Genomic DNA, 19,620 nt, shown 5'->3' with positions numbered 1-19,620 from the left:
TACTCTTGGGGTCATAGAATTTCACTTTATTTATTTATTTATTTATTTGTTTGTTTATTGCAGTAACATTGGTTTATAACATTGTATAAATTGCAGGTGTACATCATTATACTTCTATTTCTGCATAGATTACATCATGTTCACCACCCAAATACAAATTACAACCCATCACCACACGTATGTGCCGAATTATCCCCTTTGCCTTCCTTCTTCTCCACTTGCCCTCTGGTAGCCACCAATCTAACCTCTGTCTCTATATGTTGTTGTTATTATCTACTGCTTAATGAGGGAAATCATATGGTATTTGACCTTCTCCCTTGACTTATTTCACTTTGCATAATACCCTCAATGTCCATCCATGTTGTCACAAATGGCTGGATTTCATCGTTTCTTATGGCTGAGTAGTATTCCATTGTGTAAATATACCAAATCTTCTTTATCCATTCGTCCCTTGATGGGCACATAGGTTGCTTCCAAGTCTTGGCTATTGTGAATAAGGCTGCAACGAACACAGGGGTGCATGTATCTTTATGCATTGGTGTTTTCAAGTTCTTTGGATAAATACCCAGCAGTGGAATAGCTGGATCATATGGTTGTTCTATCCTTGAGTTTTTGAGGAATCTCCATACTGTTTTCCATAGTGGCTGCACCAGTTTGCACTCCCACCAGCAGTGTATGAGAGTTCCCTTCTCTCCACATCCTCTCCAACACATGTTGTTTCCTGTCTTGTTAATTATAGCCATTCTGACAGGCGTCAGGTGATATCTCATTGTAGTTTTGATTTGCATTTCCCTGATAGTTAATGATTTTGAACATCTTTTCATGTTTCTGTTGGCCATCTGTATATCTTCTTTGGAGAAATGTCTGTTCAGGTCTTTTGCCCATTTTTTAATTGGGTTGTTAGTTTTTTTGTTGTTGAGATGCATGAGCTCTTTATATATTTTGAAGATTAACACCTTATCAGATGTATGGTTTGCAAATGTCTTCTCCCAATTGTTGGGTAGTCTTTTCGTTTTGTTGATGGTTTCCTTTGCTGTGCAGAAGATTTCAGTTTTATGTAGTCCCATTTGTTTATTTTTTCTATTTTTTCTCTTGCCTGGTCAGACATGGTGCTTGAAAATATGTTGCTAAGACTGATGTTGAAGAGCGTACTGCCTATGTTTTCTTCTAGAAGTTTCATAGTTTCAGGTCTTACATTCAAATCTTTAATCCATTTGGAGTTAATTTTTGTGTATGGTGTAAGGTAAGGGTCTACTTTCATTCTTTTGCATGTGGCTCTCCAGTTTTCCCAACACCATTTGTTGAAGAGACTTTCTTTTCTCCATTGTATGTTCTTGGCTCCTTTGTCGAAGATTAGCTGTCCATAGATGTGTGGGTTTATTTCTGGGCTTTCGATTCTATTCCATTAATCTGTGTGTCTGTTTTTGTGCCAGTACCATGCTGTTTTGGTTACTGTAGCTTTGTAGTATATTTTGAAATCAGGGAGTGTTGTACCTCCAGCTTTGTTCTTTTTTCTCAGGATTCCTTTAGCAATTCGGGGTCTTTTGTTGTTCCATATAAATTTTAGGATTCTTTGCTCTATTTCTGTGAAAAATGTTCTTGGAACTTTGATAGGGATTTCATTGAATCTATAGATTGCTTTAGGATGTATGGACATCTTAACTATGTTAATTCTCCCAATCCAAGAGCACGGAATATCTTTCCATTTCTTTGTGTCTTCTTCAATTTCTGTCAGCAATGATTTATAGTTTTCGGTGTACAGATCTTTCACCTCTCTGGTTAAGTTTATTCCTAGGTATTTTATTCTATTTGTTGCAATTGTAAATGGGATGGTATTCTTAATTTCTCTTTCTGCAACTTCGTTGTTAGTGTATAGAAATGCAACTGATTTTTGTATGTTGATTTTGTATCCTGCAACTTTACCATATTCGTTTATTACTTCTAAAAGTTTTCTGTGGATTCTTTAGGGTTTTCTATATATAAAATCATATCATCTGCAAATAGAGACAATTTCACTTCTTCTTTTCCAATTTGGACCTTTTTGTTTCTTTTTCTTTCCTGATTGCTCTGGCTAGGACTTCCAGTACTATGTTAAATAGGAGTGGTGACAGTGGGCATCCTTGTCTGGTTCCTGTTCTTAGAGGGATAGCTTTCAGTATTTCACCATTGAGGATGATATTAGCTGTGGGTCTGTCATATATGGTCTTTATTATGTTGAGGTACTTTCCTTCTATACCCATTTTCTTCAGAGTTTTTATCATAAAGGGATGCTGTATCTCGTCAAACGCTTTCTCTGCATCTTTTGAGATGATCATGTGAAATTTATTCTTCATTCTATTAATGTGGTGTATTACATTGATTGATTTGTGAATGTTCAACAATCCCTGCATACCTGAAATAAATCCCACTTGATCATGGTGTATAATCTTTTTAACGTATTGTTGTATGCAATTGGCTAGTATTTTCTTGAGGATTTTTGCATCGATGTTCATCAATGATATTGGCCTGTAATTTTCTTTTTTTGTGTTGTCCTTGTCTGCTTTTGGTAGTAGGGTAGTATCAGCTTCATAGAATGAGTTAGGGAGCATCCCCCCCTCCTCAATTTTTTGAAAGAGTTTGAGTAGGATAGGTATTAAGTCTTCTTTGAATGTTTGATAGAACTCACCAGGGAAGCCGTCTGGTCCTGGACTTTTATTTTTGGAGAGGTTTTTGATTACTCTTTCAATCTCCTTATTGTTGATTGGTCTAGTCAAATTCTCCACTTCTTATCGATCCAGTTTTAGAAGGTTGTATGATTCTAAGAATTTATCCATTTCTTCCAGACTGTCGAATTTATTGCCATATAGCTTTTCATAGAATTCTCTTATAATCTTTTGTATTTCTGAGGTGTCTGTTGTAATTTCTCCTCTTTCATTTCTTTTTTTTTTTTTTTTTAAGATTTTATTTATTCAGTTTTTTCCCCCCAAAGCCCCAGTAGATAGTTGTATGTCATAGGTTCACATCCTTCTAGTTGCTGTACGTGGGACTCGGCCTCGCGTTGGACGGAGAAGTGGTGCCTCGGGGCGCTCCCGGGATCCGAACCCGGGCCGCCAGCATCAGAGCGCGCGCACTTAACCGCCAAGCCACGGAGCTGGCCCTCCTCTTTCATTTCTGATTTTACTTATTTGTGCATTGTCTTTTTTTCTTGGTGAGTCTAGCTAAAGGTTTGTCAATTATGTTGATCTTTTCAAAGAACCAGCTCTTGATTTTATTAAGTTTTTTTATTGTTTTTTTAGTCTCTATTTCATTTATTTCTGATCTAATTTTTATTATTTTCCCTCTTCTACTGATTTTGGCTGTGTTTGTTCTTCTATTTCCAGTTCCTTTAGGTGTATTGTCAGATTGCTTATTTGAGATTTTTCTTGTTTGTTGAGATAGGACTGTATTACTATAAACTTCCCTCTTAGAACCGCTTTTGTTGTATCCCATCTATTCTGGCATGTCGTATTTTCATTTTCATTTGTCTCCAGCTATATTTTGATTTCTCCTTTGATTTCTTCATTGACCCAGTCATTGTTCAGTAGCATTTTGTTTAATCTCCACGTATTTGTGGCTTTTCTGATTTTCTTCCTATAGTTCATTTAAGTTTCATACCACTGCGGTCAGAAAAGATGCTTGGTATTTCAATCTTCTTAAATTTATGGAGACTTGTTTTGTGGCCTAATATGTGATCAATCGTGGAGAATGTTCCATGTGCAATTGAAAAGAATGTGTATTCTTCGGTTTTTGGATGGAATGCTCTGTATATATCTACTAGGTCCATCTGTTCTAGTGTGTCATTTAAGGCCAATGTTTCCTTATAGATCTTCTGTTTGGATGATCTATCCATTAGTGTAAGTGGAGTGTTGTAGTCCCATACTATTATTGTGTTACTATCTATTTCTCTTTTTATGTCTGTTAATAATTGCTGTATATATTTAGGTGCACCTACATTGGGTGCATAGATATTTACAAGTGTTATATCCTCTTGTTGGATTGTTCCCTTGATCATTATGTAATGCGCTTCTTTGTCTCTTTTTACAGTTTTGTTTTAAAGTCTATTTTGTCTGATATGAGTATTGCTACCCCAGTTTTCTTTTCATTTCCATTAGCATGGAGAATCTTTTTCTGTCCCTTCACTTTCAGTTTGTGAGTGTCTTTAGGTCTGAAATGTGTCTCTTGTATGCAGCATATATATGGGTCTTGTTGTTTTATACAATCAGCCACCCTAGGCCTTTTAATTGGAGCATTTTGTCCATTGACGCTTAAAGTAGCTATTGATAAGTATGTACTTACTGCCATTTTTTAGCTTTTTTTTTTCTCAGTGTTTTAGTAGTTCTTCTCTGTTCCTTTCTCATTCTATACAGAATTGATGGTCTCTTTAGTTTGACCTCTGTCTGAAAGCTTTACTCTTTAACTCTCCACCTCCCTCTTTTTATGTTTTTGATATCGTATTTAACCTCTTTTTTCTGCATTTGTATCTAATACCCTCTTATCATGGAAATAGATAATTTTTCCTTTTTGTGGTGTTCTATTTTCCCCTGAAATCAGTCCCTTTTACATTTCTTGTAGCACTGGTTTCTTGGTGACGAACTCCTTTAATTTTTGCCTGTCTGGGAAACTTTTGATATCTCCTTCCATTTTGAATGATAATCTTGCTGGGTAGAGTATTCTTGGCTGTAACTTTTTTCCTTTTAGCACTTTAAATATATTGTGCCACTCTCTTCTAGCCTATAATGTTTCTGCTGAGAAGTCAGCTGATAGCCTTATGGGGTTTCCTTTGTATGTAAGTTGTCTTTCTCTTGTGGCTTTTAGGATTCTCTCTTTATCTTTAATTCTGGACACTTTGATTATGATGTGTGTTGGTGTGGGCCTCTTTGGGTTTATCTTGTTTGGTGCACTCTGTGCTTCCTGTACCTGGACGTCTCTTTCCTTCCTTTGGTTAGGGGAGTTTTCATCTATTATTTCTTGAAATGGATTCTCTGCCCCTTTGTCTCACTCTTCTCCTTCCGGGACACCTATAACACGGATGTTAGTGCACTTGATGTTGTCCCAGATGTCCCTTAGACTGTCCTCACTCTTTTTAATTCATTTCTCTTTTATCTTTTCAGCTTGGGTAATTTCTTCTAGTCTTTCTTCCCGCTTGCAGATCCGTTCTTCTGTAACCTCTACTCTGCTTTTGAGTCCCTTTAGTGAATTTTTCATTTCCAGTATTATATTCTTCATTTCTGATTGGTTATTTTATATCTCCCATTTCTTTGTTGACATTCTCACTGAGTTCATCTATTCTTCTCCCCCAGATCAGTGAGCATCCTTAACACTCTTTGTTTGAACTCTCTGCTGGGTAGGTTGCTCATTTCTGTTTCACTTAGTTCCTTTTCTGGGTATTTTTCCTGTTCCCTACTTGGAATGTATTCCTTTGCCTCCTCATTTTGCGTCTTTCCCTGTGCTTGTGTTTACATATTAGGTAGGTCAGCTATGTCTCCTGCTCTTGGAGAAGTGACCTTATATAAGTGATGCCTTATGAGGTCCTGCAGTGTGCTTCCCTCAGTTCTGATTTTTCTAGAAGTGACCCCTATGTGGGCTATGTGTCTCCTTCTGTTGTGGCCTATTTGCTCTCCCTGTAGGCGCCCAGGGAGGCCAAGTTATGCCCCTGGCCAGATGTTGTAATGCTGAGCTGCTTGTAGTTGTTGTTGACCATTCAGTCTCTTTATCAGGTGTGGGGAGCCCCAGCAGAGTTGGCTGTAAGTTCTAATACCACATTTGTGTTGCAGTATTTCTTTTAAGTGAGTAGGCCCCCAGCGTGGCATGTTGTTAGGTTCGGGGGATTACAATTGCTATAAGCCTCCAGCCTTTAGGTCTCTTGTCAGCTCTCTGAGGATTGCAGCTGGGTGAGGCTGGACTCAGGCATGGGAGCACCTAATTGTTTCAGGCTTTGGAAAGTGGGGCAAACCCCCATGTGGGCCTTTGAGAAGCACAAGTCTTCTGCAGCTGACAAGCCCTGCCACCCACAGGTCCACACACACAGTCAACACAGTCCTGCCCCGTGTGCGTGCCCTGACCTCTTGAAGTGGACCCACTCTCCACAGCAGCAGGCTCACACACTCTACCACCACCCCACTCTCTCCACTCGCTCCTTGTGCACGCCCTGCCCCACTGAATTGGGCTCAGTTTCCAGGCTTCAAAGAATCCAGTCACCAATCTAGGCAGGCCCACATGTTGCCTGAGGGCTTGTTGTTGGGTGGGGCCAGTCTCTAAGGTGGGCTGCCTGCCTTGGCTATCTGGATTAAATTGGTGCTCTAGTGGGTGGGGCTGACCTGGGCTAGCAGACCCCAGGGAGAACTCCAATGGCGTCTCCGTCAGCATGCACACAACAGGCCACAACTATGGCCGCCACCAATGTCCCATTCCCTGGAGAGGTCTCACCTCTCACTGCAATGCACTCCGAGCCTATCAGGTGAGTTTCTTTTCACCAAAGCACAGTTCACCTTTCTTTCTGGTGATTTTATGTTGCTTTCTGAAACAGGTGTGTTTGAGCATGGGCCCTTTAAGAGCCAGTTTTAATTTATTTGTGAGCCAGCTTTTCTGGGGGTACTCTCCAATGTTTTAGTAGCAGGCAAAGTCAGATATTATGCCACTAGTCTCAATTGTGCTGGGTCCACAGAATGCCCACAGTGGTGCTCTCCCTGGCTCAGGCCCCCGCTCCTCCACGGACAGCTGCGTACCTTTGGGCTGCTCCCCATCAGCCGAGAGTTGCTGCAGCTTGTGAAAGCGGCGTTTCTCCTCTCCAGAAGGGAGTTTCTGCCTCTTTCACCTCAATAAGGATTGTCTTTTGTTGCAAGGGTTCCTCTTATCCAGTTTTCAGATCTGTCTGAGGGGTAATTTTTCCATGAGTATTTGCAAATTGGCTGTGTCCATGGGAAGAGGTGAGCTCGGAGTCTTCTTATACTGCCATCTTGACTTCTCTTCCATTTGTATGTCTTCATTGGAAAATGTTTATTCATGTCTTTTGCTCATTTTTAATGAGATTACAGTATTACCTCCTTATCCATGGGAAATACACTCCAAGACTGCCAGTGAATACCTGAAACTGCGTATAGTACTGATCCCTATGTATACTATGTTTTTTACTATACATACATAACTATAATGGAGTTTAATTTATAAATTAGGCATTTTAAGAGATTAACAATAACTATTAATAAAATAGAACATTATAACAATATACTGTAATAAAAATTATGTGAATGTGGTCTCTCTCTCTCTTTCTATCAAAATACCTTATTGTATGAATGTAATGCCTTTTCCATCTTAACTAAGCACTTATCCCACACCATAGCTGTAACTTTTGCATTTTGAGGTGTGACAGGAAAACTAGCAGAAATTTCTTTTCCCTTCTTCAGAATTTCACAGATAGGAGATTTGTTCTTGCCATAGATCTTAGCAACCTCAGCCTACTATTTTTTTTTTCTTTCAAGTCGAGAACTTTCACCTTTTCACCTAAAGGAAGCACTTATGACTTATCTTTGGTGTATCCAAATTGCCAACATCACTACTCTTGTACTTTGGAGCCATTATTTAGTAAAATAAGTGTTGCTTGAACATAAGCACTGAGATACTGTGACAGTCGTTCTGATAACTGAGACAGCTATTAAGCAAATAACAGACAGGTTATGCATACAGCATGGATACACTAGGCAGGATGATTTACATCCCAAGTGAGATGGAATGAGATGGCGTGAGATTTCATCATGTTACTCGGAACAGTGCACAATTTAAAATTATGAGTTTTTTATTTCTGGGATATTCCATTTAATATTTTTGGACTGTGATTGATCATGGGTAACTGAAACCACAGAAAGTGAAACTGTGGATAAGGAAGGACTACCGTATTTGTTTTATTGCTATTGAGTTTCACGTTTTATTATATATTTTGGATATTAACTCCTCATTGGATATATGGTTTGCAAATATTTTCTCCCATTTCATTTTGTGAATCATTTCCTTTGCTGTGCAGAATCTTTTTAGTTTGATCTAGTACTGTTTGGGAACGTCATCAAGAAAATGTGACTGCCAGTTTGACCCAAGAGCTGGGCCCAGGGAACTGGAGGCTCCTCTCCCCCTCCCCTGTCCTTGGAATGTGTGCTCTGCTTGCCTTCCCTCCGCTACCAGCTTTCCATGGGCACAGTCTTGAGATAGTAATGTGGTGTTGAGACCATGTGGACTGGGTACATGACTGAACCCAGTTAAGGTCCCCCGTGTACATGACTGAACCCAGTTAAGGCTTCTATATAAACTTTTAAAATTTGGCAGGCAGGTGCAGATAATTACTCATCTTGTGGCAGCCTAAGACAACCTGTCTAAGTAAGTTCCTTTGCTTATTAAACTTGCCACCTGCCAACCACCTGGAGTCGTCTACTTTTTTCTTCAGTCTCTCCTTGCCTTCCATGTACAAAGGCCAGTTTCAGATTACACCCAGGAAGCTCCCAGGACAGTTGTGTACCAACAAGGCCTACTTGTTTATTTTTGCTTTTATTGCTTGTGCTTTCGGTGTCATATTCAAAAAGTATTGCCAAGAACAATGTCAAGCTGTTTTTTCCCTGTATTTTCTTCTAGGGATTTTATGGTTTCAGGTCTTACATTTAAGTTTTTAATCCATTTTTAATTAATTTTTATAAGTGGTGTAAAACAGTGGTCCAATTTCATTTTTTTCCATGTGAATGTCCAGTTTTCCCAACATCATTTATTGAAGATCTATCCTTTCTCTATTGCCTGTTCTTGACTCTCTTGTCAAATAATAATTGACTGTATATGTGTGGGTTTATTTCTGGGCTCTCAATTCTGTTCCATGTGTCTATGCATCTGTTTTTATGCCAATCCAATAATGTTTTGATCACTATAGCTTTCTAATATGGTTTGAAATCAGGAAGCCTGATGCCTCCAGTTGTGTACTTATTTTTCAAGATATCTTTGATATTCGGAGTCTTTTGCAGTTCCATACAAATTTTAGGATTTGTTTTTTCTATTTCTGAAAAAATGTCATTTGAATTTTTTAAAAATTTTTGTGTGTGTGTGTGAGGAAGATCGGCCCTGAGCTAACATCTGCCAATCCTCCTCTTTTTGCTGAGGAAGACTGGCCCTGGGGTAACATCCATGCCCATCTTCCTCCACTTTATATGGGACGCTGCCACAGCATGGCTTGCCAAGTGGTGTGTCAGTGCACACCAGGGATCCGAACTGGCGAACCCCGAGCTGCTGCAGCGGAGCACTTGCACTTAACCGCTTGCGCCACTGGGCCAGCCCACCATTTGAATTTTGATAGGGATTGCATTGAATCTACGGATTGCTTTGGACAGTATTGACATTTTAACAATATTAATTTTTCCAATCCATGAACATGAGATATCTTTCCATTTATTTTTGTTTCTTCAATTTCTTTTATCATGGTCTTATTGTTTTCAATATACAAATCTTTTGCCTCCCAGCTTAAATTTACTCCTAAGTATTTTTTTATTGTTTTTGATGATATTGTACATGGGATGTTTTCTTCATTTCTTGTTCAGATATTTTATTGTTAGTCATTAGAAATACAATTGATTTTTGTATGTTGATTTTGTATTTTGCAACTTTAGTGAATTCATTGATGTATTCTAAGAGTTTTCTTGTGTAGTCTTTAGGGTTTTCTATATATAAGATCTTGTTGTCTACAAAAGGGAGAAAATTTTACATTTTCATTTCCAATTTGGATGCCTTCTATTTCTTTTTCTTGCTAAATTGCTCTGGCTAGAACTTCCACTACTATTTTGAATAGGAGTGGTGAAAGTTGGCACTCCTGACTTGTTCCTGATCTTTCACCATTGAGTATGTTTTTTGTGTGTTTGTCACATATGGACTTTATTACGTTGAGATATGATTCTTCTATGTCTGATTTGTTGCGAGTTTTTATCACGAAAAGGTGTTGAATTTTGTCAAATGGTTTTTGCATCTATTGAGAGGCTCATATAATTTTTATCCTTATTGCTGTTAATATGGTGTTATCATATTTATTGGTTTGTGTCTATCCTCGCACTCCAGTGGCAAATCCCATTTGATCATGGTTAGTGTATGATCCTTTTAATGTGCTGTTGAATTCAGTTTGCTAATATTTTATTGAGAATATTTTCATCTATATTCACCAGAGATAATGGCCTGCAGATTTTTTTTACTTTTGGTGTCCTACTCTGTCTTTAGTATCAGAATAATGTTGTCCTTGTAAAATGAGATTAGGAGTGTTTCCTCCTCTTCAATTTTTTGGCAGAGTATGAGAAACATTTATGTTAATTCTCTCTTTAAAGGTTTGGTAGAATTCACCAATGAAACCATCTGGTTCTGGGCTTTTTGTTGGGAAGTTTTGATTACTGGTCCAATCTCCTTGATCGTTATTGATCTGTTCAGATTTTCTATTTCTTCATGATTCAGTCTTGGTATATTGTGTGTTTCTATAAATATATCTATTTCTTCTAGGTTATCCACTTTGTTGGCATGTAATTATTCATACTAGTCTCTTACAGTCCTTTAAATTTCTATAGTGTCAGTGTAATGGCTCTTTTCATTTCTGATATGCTTGAGTCCTATCTCTTTTTTTTGTCTTTAGTCTAACTAAAAGTTCATCAGTTTTATCTTTTCCAAAAACCGACTCTTAGGTTTATTGATTTTTTTCTATTGCTTTTCTGTTCTCCATTTAGTTATGTTCAAATCTTTCTTATTTCCTTCCTTCTGCTAATTTTAGGCTTAGCTTATCACTTTTCTTTCTAATTCCTTGAAGTATAAAGTTAGCTTATTTATTTGATATCTTTCTTTTTTCTTAATGTAGTCATTTACTGTCACATACTTCCATTAGGAGTGCCTCTGCTGCATCCCATAAGTTTTGCTATGTTGTTTTTTGCTTTCAATTTTTTGAAGTATTTTATAAATTCCATTGTGATTTCTTCCTTGACCTACTAGTTGTTCATGAATGTGTTGTTTAATTTCCACAATTTGAGAAGTATCCTTATTACCTCCTATTACTGGTTTCTAATTTTATACCATTGTGGTTGTAAAAGGTATTTGATATGTTTTCAATGCTTTAATTCCATTCTCTATGTCTTTTGTGTCTGTACTATAAATGTTTTTCTTTGTAGTTACCATGAGGCTTACATAATGCAGCTCTTAGTTACAACAGTCTATTTTAAGCTGATACCAACTTACCTTCAATGGAATACAAAAGCTCTATTCTTTTACTTCTTCTCTCCCCATATTTTATGCTACTAATGTCAACTGTACATCTTTTTATATTGTACATTCATTTATAAATTATTGCACCTATAGTTATTTTTAATACTATTGTCTTTTGACTTTTATATTAGAGATAAAGGTGATATACACACCACCAATAGTATTAGGGTATTTTGCATTTAACTATATATTTACCTTTACCAGTGAGATTCACACTTTTATATATTTTCATGTTGTTACTTAGCATCCTTTCATTTCAACTTGAAGAATTCCCTTTAGCGGTTCTTGTAAGGCAGGTCTAGTTCTGATTAACTTTCTTACATTTTTTTTCTGTGGGAATATCTTTATCTCTCCTTCTTTTCTGCAGGTTAGTTTTGCTGGATATAGTCTTCTTGGTTGACAGGTTTTTTTTATCTCAGCACTTTGAATATATCATCTCACTACCTCCTGGCCTGCAACATTTCTGCAGAGAAATCCACTGATAGCCCTATGGGGTTTCCTTTGTATGTGATGAGTCATTTTCCTTTTGCTGCTTTCAAAATTCTTTCTATGTTTCTGACTCTTAACATTTTTATTATAATGTGTCTTGGGGCAGTCTTCTTTGGATTTATCTTGCCTGGGATCCTTCGAGCTTCCATACGTGGATGTTCTTATCACTCATATGATTTGGGAAGTTTTCAGGCATTATTCATTTAAATAAACCTTTGTTCCTTTCTCTCTCTCTCTTCTCTTTCACGATCTCTCATAATGTACATATTAGTTCCTTTGATGTTGTCCTATACATTACATAGGCTTTCTTCAAACTTTTTTAATTCTTTTTTCTTTTTGCTCCTCTAACTTGCTAGTTTCAAATTACTTGTCTTCATGTTCATTGATTCTTTCTTATGCATGATTGAGCCTGCTGTTGAAGCTCTGAATTGACTTTTTCAATTCCAGTCTTTACAGTCTGGTTTCAGCTGGTAAATAACTTCTGCTGTTGGTTCCTCAAGCTTATGGGATTATTTCTGGAATCACAGTTGTGTGGGATGGAGTCTAGTTATGAGCCCGTTTCTGGGTCTGCTGTGGGTTCTGGGCTGGTGGGCTTGTTAACAGGGCCTCACGCAGGCATGCATTCCCAAGTGGATAGGACCACCTCCATTCAGTATGATGATGTTGGGACAACGGTCTGCTTTAGAGTCCAAAGCTGGTTCCTCTGAAAGCAGACTTCTTGTCAGGTATGTGGGTGGGTGTGGGTCCTGGGAGATCCCTGGGAGGGCTCCTGCTGGGTCACTGAGTTTTTCCCTGGGTGAGAAGGTCTGGCTTTGAACTGTAGCTGAGAGAGGCTGGAAATGTGTACCAGGGCTGCTTTGGGTCTACAAACATGATTGAGGTATGCAGATGTAGTTCTGTAGGCATGGATGTGCGTGTCCCCCTCCAGGTCTCTTGGCAGGCTGATCTGTTCCTTGGCCATAGCTGGAGCAGTTGAAACCTATTATAGTGTCCTTTCAGGATCTCTGGGGGGCACAAATGGGTTGTCTCTTGCTGGGTCCCAGGGCAGGCTGAACTGCTCCCTTACCACAGCTAGAGAGACTGGAGCTGAGTATAGACCCCTTTCAGGATCTCTGTGGACAGAGGCAGGAGTGTCTTCTGCTGGGTCCCTGTGCTGGCAGGACTGGGATGGGAGGAGTTGTAGCCAATTTATGGGGCCCGTTCATGATCTATAGTCAGATCTACTTTGATGGGCTTACCTCCATGGTCTTCTGGTTTGCAACCAAGAGGTACTAGATCCGGTTCATGGGCCACTTCAGGATTCACAAACAGGACTAAGCTCTTTGTGCCAACCACTTAAGGCATGGGTGAGCATGGCTGTCACCAGATCCTGTGGAATATCGTGATGGTGGCATGATCAAAGCCAAATGGGGCTGTAACAAGGTCCTTGAGGTATGGAGCTGTTTCTGGGTCTATAACTGTGACCATGGTTAGTCAGTCAGCATCCTGGGTGTGGAACTACCTTTTCAAAATGGATCTCCTTGATTGTGGACTCCACCAGCGTTTCACATTCTCCTACCTTGATCTCAAACTTCACATGAAGACACTTTTTTCTGGATGGCTGCCAAATTATTGTTGCAGAAGTATCATGTGAACAGGGGACCTCTTATTCCATCATCTTATTGATATCACTTCCCCCTATGTTATTAATGTATGCCCATTCACAATCATTTCTCTTCTGCACCTTCTAAAGAAAGAGGAGTGTTATTATTTTCTGGGTTAGCTCTCAGACTTTCTCTCTTTTGTACATAGTGCAGTTTAAAAAATAAAGAACATAGAGTCCAAAGAGGTCATACTTGGCTTCATAATGATAAGCTCATAAAGGAGATAAAAAAGATGAGAGAAGAAAGATTTTCTTGGTTGAGTGTCACATAGAGTTACTCATGGGAGGTATGTGATAGTGACAGAAATTGTGTCTAGGAATAGCTCCAGTCTGTAGGTAAATGAGATTAGTGATTGTAAGGAATGAGCATTAAGTGTTAGAAATCATGGCTCTGTTAGAAAACACAAAATAAAGATTTGAAGTATTATTTATTACTTATTTTTTCATTTTTAAAAATTAAATTTTTACATATTGAAGGTGTACAAATTGGTGTTTGGATGTAAATATCCATAGTTAAATGATTACTGTAGTCAAGCTAAATAACATCCATAGCCTCACATTCTTATCTTTTTTTGTATGTGTGGTGAGAGCACCTGAAATCTACTCTTAACAAATTTCCAGTAAATAATACACTATTATTATCTATAGTCATCCTACCGTACATTGTCTCTAGAACTTATTCATTCTACATACTGTCACTTTGTACCCTTTGACCTACATGTCCCCATTTCCCTATTATTTCATATTTCCAACTTGGGTTTATGTACAATATATATTTTTCTTAGTGTTAATAATACATTCTGAGTGTTATTGTTTTCCCCTAGCAAGAGCAAAATTCCTGCAAGGCATTACCAGATTTTATTCTTTTTCTGGTTTATACTACATCGCTTTCTAAGTAACATAAGAGCAAAGGTAATTTAATTCTATGGTCCTGAAATCATTAGCCTCATGTCTTATTCAAAGCACAGACAACCGAATATCTTATACATGTCAAACTATAGTCATTTCTTCATTTCCTTTTGTCTTGAGTTGTATGAAATGAGCAGCAGCATCACTCATTAAATTTCTCCCAGGTCCTCTCCCAAAGGAAGCCAATTACATTTTGACATGCATATTTAAGAAAATATATGTGTTTAGATGTTCTTATGTATCTATACATATATGTGTACACAAGTATATGTTCATAAATATGTATATTATGTAAATGTACACATACATGTGGGATTAAGAGTGGTTCTTTATAAAGTTGAGCTCATAAAGCACTTATTATTCTACAACTTCCTGTTTTTCTTCTAAACTATATGCTAGGATAACCTCTAAGGTAATGGACACTTTGGCAAATGACTCAAAGGAGAGCTTACAGAAGATGAAATGGAAATGGCTATTAAACATGTGAAATCAGATTAAAAATAAGAAAAATATAAATTAAAACTAGGTTGCATACATTTTAAACCATCTTGATTGGAAATGAAAATATGTTAATTGTTGTCATAGACCTGAGAAAACATACAGTCTCATACATTGATATAATATCACCTTCTCAATGAAGCGAACCTCAACATCTTATCAAAATTTATAATCTTCCTTCGATTTCTACCTTCCCATTGTTCAGCTTCTGATTCCCCTTACATTAGTTTTGTTACTGTGCATGTTTTATAGTACTTAAAATTTCTCATAAACCCATGAGGTAGAAGGTATTTGTATCAATACCCATTACTGATATAACAAATTACCACAAACTTGGTGGCTTAAAACAATACAAATTTATTAACTTACAGTTCTGGAGTTCAAAAGTCTAATATCAGTTTCACTGGGCTAAATTCAAGGTGTCAGAGGGTTAGTTCCTTCTGGAGGTTCTAGGATAGAATCCATTTCTCTTTCTTTTCAGCTTCCAGATTCTGTCAGCTTTCCCCAGCTGATGGATCCTTCTTTGCAGCAGTCCATCTTTTTGTTTCAGTTATAACATCTCTGACTATTCTTTCTTATCCTCTTATCTCTCTCCTATAAGGATCATTGTGATCACATTGGGCCCACTTGGATGATCCAGGACAATCCACCTATGTCACTACCCTTAACATAATCACATCCACAATGTCTATTTTATTATGTAGAGTAACATATTCAGAAGTTCCAAGGATTAGGATGTAGATGTCTTTGTTGAGGGAAGTGAGTTATTGATTCTTCCTACTACAGTTTCATTATACCCATTTTACCACCAAACTACTGTGGTGATGCTCTGTTACGTATCTTGTTTCTTGTTAAAGGTCACAAAGTCTTAAGTGGCAGACCCAAGAGATGAACCAGGGCAATCTGGCTGGAAAGTAGAGGTTCCTAACCATTTTGCTATTAACTCTTATTGTGTTTATTTTCCTCCACCACAATACACATTTCACAGTCTTCCCCAGTTGCCTGTCATAGGATTAGTACTTGGTGGACATTAGCTCAGTGATCTCTGTGGTCTGGGTAGACAAAATGACCAAGTGTCTGCAAGAGCCACAATGGAAATACTTCATCCTGCCAGGGATCTTTACTTGTGGCAAACTTGAGGAAATGCTGAAAAATTTCATGGCAGAATCCACTAATGAGACACAAAATCTCACTGTCCCTAGATATCACTGGGAGATAGTAGAGGGTTCTTTGATAGTTCAGGTGTTCTTAGCTCTTGCTTTCAGGTGGAATTTTTCAGGCTACTAAAGAAAGGCTTTCTTTACACAGAAACAAGGAACTTGCCAGAAGCAATTCAGCACCAGCTGCAGCAAAATATAACACCCTCAACAAGTTTCATACTGGAGTGTAGGATGACACAAAAGTTGGAGTGGTTTATGACCTAGACACGTCCACTCCTGTGCTAAGGAACATTATATGCACTGTAGCAAACACCATTGAAAAAATTTCACAGTATTCAGAGCAGGAACAGTTGATGTCTACTCTTGCAAGAAAGATCCAGGGTGTGAAAGGTGAAACCAATTCCATCAAAACAAAAATAGAAGGTAAAATTCAACTAAAACTATTATGGGCAACTGAAAAAAAAAGCTTAGGGTCTTCACAGTGAGCTCTAGATCCTGAGTGGAGAATGAAGTCAAGTATCTATAGGTCACTGGCTAAAGAACAAAGTCCTGGAAGCTTCCCTGGGGTAGGAGAACACAGGTGATAACATGGAATCCAGGGATGGAGAGATTGTTGATGACCTACCAAAAGCATGCAGGAAAACACAGAGATACAGCTCTTTGTTGGAAGAAGAAACAGAGTTTGGATGCATGGAAGTGGAGAAGAGGAATAGCTTGACTTTGCTGGCATCACTCTTTCCCCAAAGTGGCAGAGCTTAAGGCTAAATTTGATGGCCCGTAATTTCTCCCACAGGGAAAGGGAGAGAGGGTGAGGGAATGCCCAGCTTCCCCAGCTGTGCAGGATGCTGCCAAAGACACTCCTTTTTTCTCTTGCAGCATCCAGAGTATTAAACTGGGAGTTCCGTGACTGGGAGGTAGGGAGCAGATAAGGCATATAAGATTCCCAGAGGGCGATAAGGAGGTGTAGTTCTTGTTAACTGCATACTGAACACCAACAGGAAGTTTGTCCATGAGCTGGGGAAAACCAGTGATTGGCCCATGGATATCTCTAGTATGCTCCATGCCAAACTCACACCACCCCATTCGGCAGCTGTCCCCCTGTTCATGCTCCCCAGGGTGGCAGTGAGAGTGAGATCTTGTAGAAGTCTCAATATCATGCTCAGAAATCAAGCCAGTGTCTGTGGGAAAAGGAGAAAATACAAACTTCAGCTGCATTACCACCTTCAGGAAAACAAAACAACTTCTATCAACAGCCAACCTGGTGCACTGTAGGATTGAGAGAAGACATATAAGCTTAAGAATAATGCCACAAAAAGGAGCAACAAGCAAGGAGCAGGTGTCTCCCTACAAAGTTTGTGAAAGCCTCGGAATCTTAGCAGACTGACAAGAGGTATTTATACTTTGGGAGTAATTAATTTAGAGGAGGTACATGGTACTTCAAATGCAAAAACAATAATGAAAAACTCCAAGGAACACGAAAAATCAAGGAAACATGATATTACCAACAATAATCTTCCAGTAATAAAACCCAAAGACATGGATATCTATGATTTACCCAGTAGGGAATTCAAAATAGCTATTTTAAGAAAACTCAGTGAGCTACGATAAAACACAGAAAGACAATTCAACAAAGTCAGGAAAACCATATAGGATCAAAATTATAAATTAAACAGATAGAAATCATTAAAAAACAAACAGAAACATTGGAGCTGAAGAATTCAATGAATAAAATGAAAAATTCAACAGAGAACATTCCTAGCAGAAGAGACAAACAGAAAAAAAAATCATTGCAATAGAGGATAGGAAGACTGAAATAATCCAGTTGGGGGGAAAAGTAAAAGAAAAAAAGAATGAAAAAGAGTGAAGAAACACTATGTGATCTATGGGACACAATAAAAGAAATAAAATCTATGTCATTAAAGTTCTAGAATGAAAAGAGAGGGAGTGGGGCAGGAAGCTTATTTAAAGAAATAGTGGATGAAAATTTTCCAAAACTGGCGAGAGATGTGGACATCCAAGATCATGAAGCTAATAGATCACACCAATTTTTCAATCCAAAACAATCTTCTCCAACATATAATAAAGCAGTCAAAAATCAAAACAAATAGAGAATCCTAAAGGCAGCAAGAGAAGAGAAGATTATAACCTAAAAACAACCCTCAATAGGGTATCAGTGAATTTCTAGCAGAAACTTTACAGGCCAGGAGAAAAGGTGGTGATATTTTGAAAGTGCGAAAAAAAAAAAATACCACCAAGAATATTCTATCCAGCAAAGCTATCTTTCATAAATGAAGGAGAAATAAAGACTTTCCCAGATAAACAAAAGCTGAGGAAATTCATCACCACCAGACCTGCATTACAAGAAATGCTGAAAGGAGTTCTTTAACTTGAAATGGAAGGATGCTAACCAGTAATGTAAAAACATATGAAAATATACAGAACATTGGTAAAGGTAAATATATAGTCAAATTCAGATAACTCTAACACTGTAATATGGTAGTGTGTTAACCGCTTAACTATAATATAAAGCTTAAAGGACAAGAGTATCAAAAACAACTATAGCTACTATAATTTATTAAAGAATACACAATATAAAAAGAGGTAAATAGTGACATTAAAAACATAAAAGAAGGGAGTAAAAGGGTACAGCTTTTGTATGCAATCAAAGTAAAGTTGTTATCAGCCTAAAAATACTATTATATCTGCAAGATATTTTATGTAGGTTTCATGGTAAGTGCAAAGCAAAAACCTATAGTAAATTCATAAAAGATAAAGAAAAGGGAATCAGAGCACATCACCATGGAAAATCATTACTTTGGAAAGGAAGGCAGCAAGAGAGTCAAAAAGTAACAAGGAAATTACAAAACAATAAGAAAGCAATTAATATGATGGAATTAGTAAGTCCTTCCATATTTATAATTATGCTAAAGTTAAATGTATTGAATTTGCCAAACAAACTGCACAGAATGGCTAAATGGATTAAACAAAAACAAGACCCAAGTATATGCTACCTATAGGAGACTCACTTCAGCTTTAAGTACACACATAGGCTCAAAGTGAAGAGATGGAAAAAGATATTCCATACAAGTAGGAACCAAAAGAGAGCAGGGATTGTTACACTTCTATCAGACAGAACAGACATTAAGCCAAAAATGGTAACAAGAGACAAATGAGGTCATTATATAATGATAAAGGCATAAATTCATCAAGAAGATATAACATTATAACAAGAAAAAAAATTGTAACTATAGTTGGTGATGGGTGTTAACTAGTCTTCCTGTGGTGACATTTTATAGTATATGCAAATATTAAATCATTATGTTGTACATCTGAAACTAATATAATGTTATACGTCAATTATATCTCAATAAAAAAAGAAGATATAACAATCATAAATATATACTCACCCAACATTTGACCAGCAACATATATTAAACAAATACTAACAGATCTGAAGAGAGAAATAAATAACGGTACAATAATGGAACAGGACTTCGATACTCCACTTTCAGCAATGGATAGATCATACAGCCTGAAAATCACAAGGAAACATTGAACTTGAAAGATACTTTAGACTAACTGGACCTAAGAGAAATATAAGAAATTCCAGCAACCAGTAGCAGAATACACATTTTTCTCAAGCATGCACAG

General features: G+C 37.6%; 1 pseudogene; it reads right to left on the bottom strand.

Annotated features, from left to right (window-relative positions):
* Window positions 1–19,620, bottom strand: part of LOC106801494 (cytochrome P450 2C19-like) — a 281,591-nt pseudogene that overhangs the window by 150,595 nt on the left and 111,376 nt on the right.

Source organism: Ceratotherium simum, chromosome 6, assembly GCF_057802395.1.
Source record: "Ceratotherium simum simum isolate JZ-2026a chromosome 6, ASM5780239v1, whole genome shotgun sequence".
NCBI lineage: Eukaryota > Metazoa > Chordata > Mammalia > Perissodactyla > Rhinocerotidae > Ceratotherium > Ceratotherium simum.
Note: the sequence above shows the minus strand (reverse complement) of the source record. Positions and strands in the feature narration are given on the sequence as shown.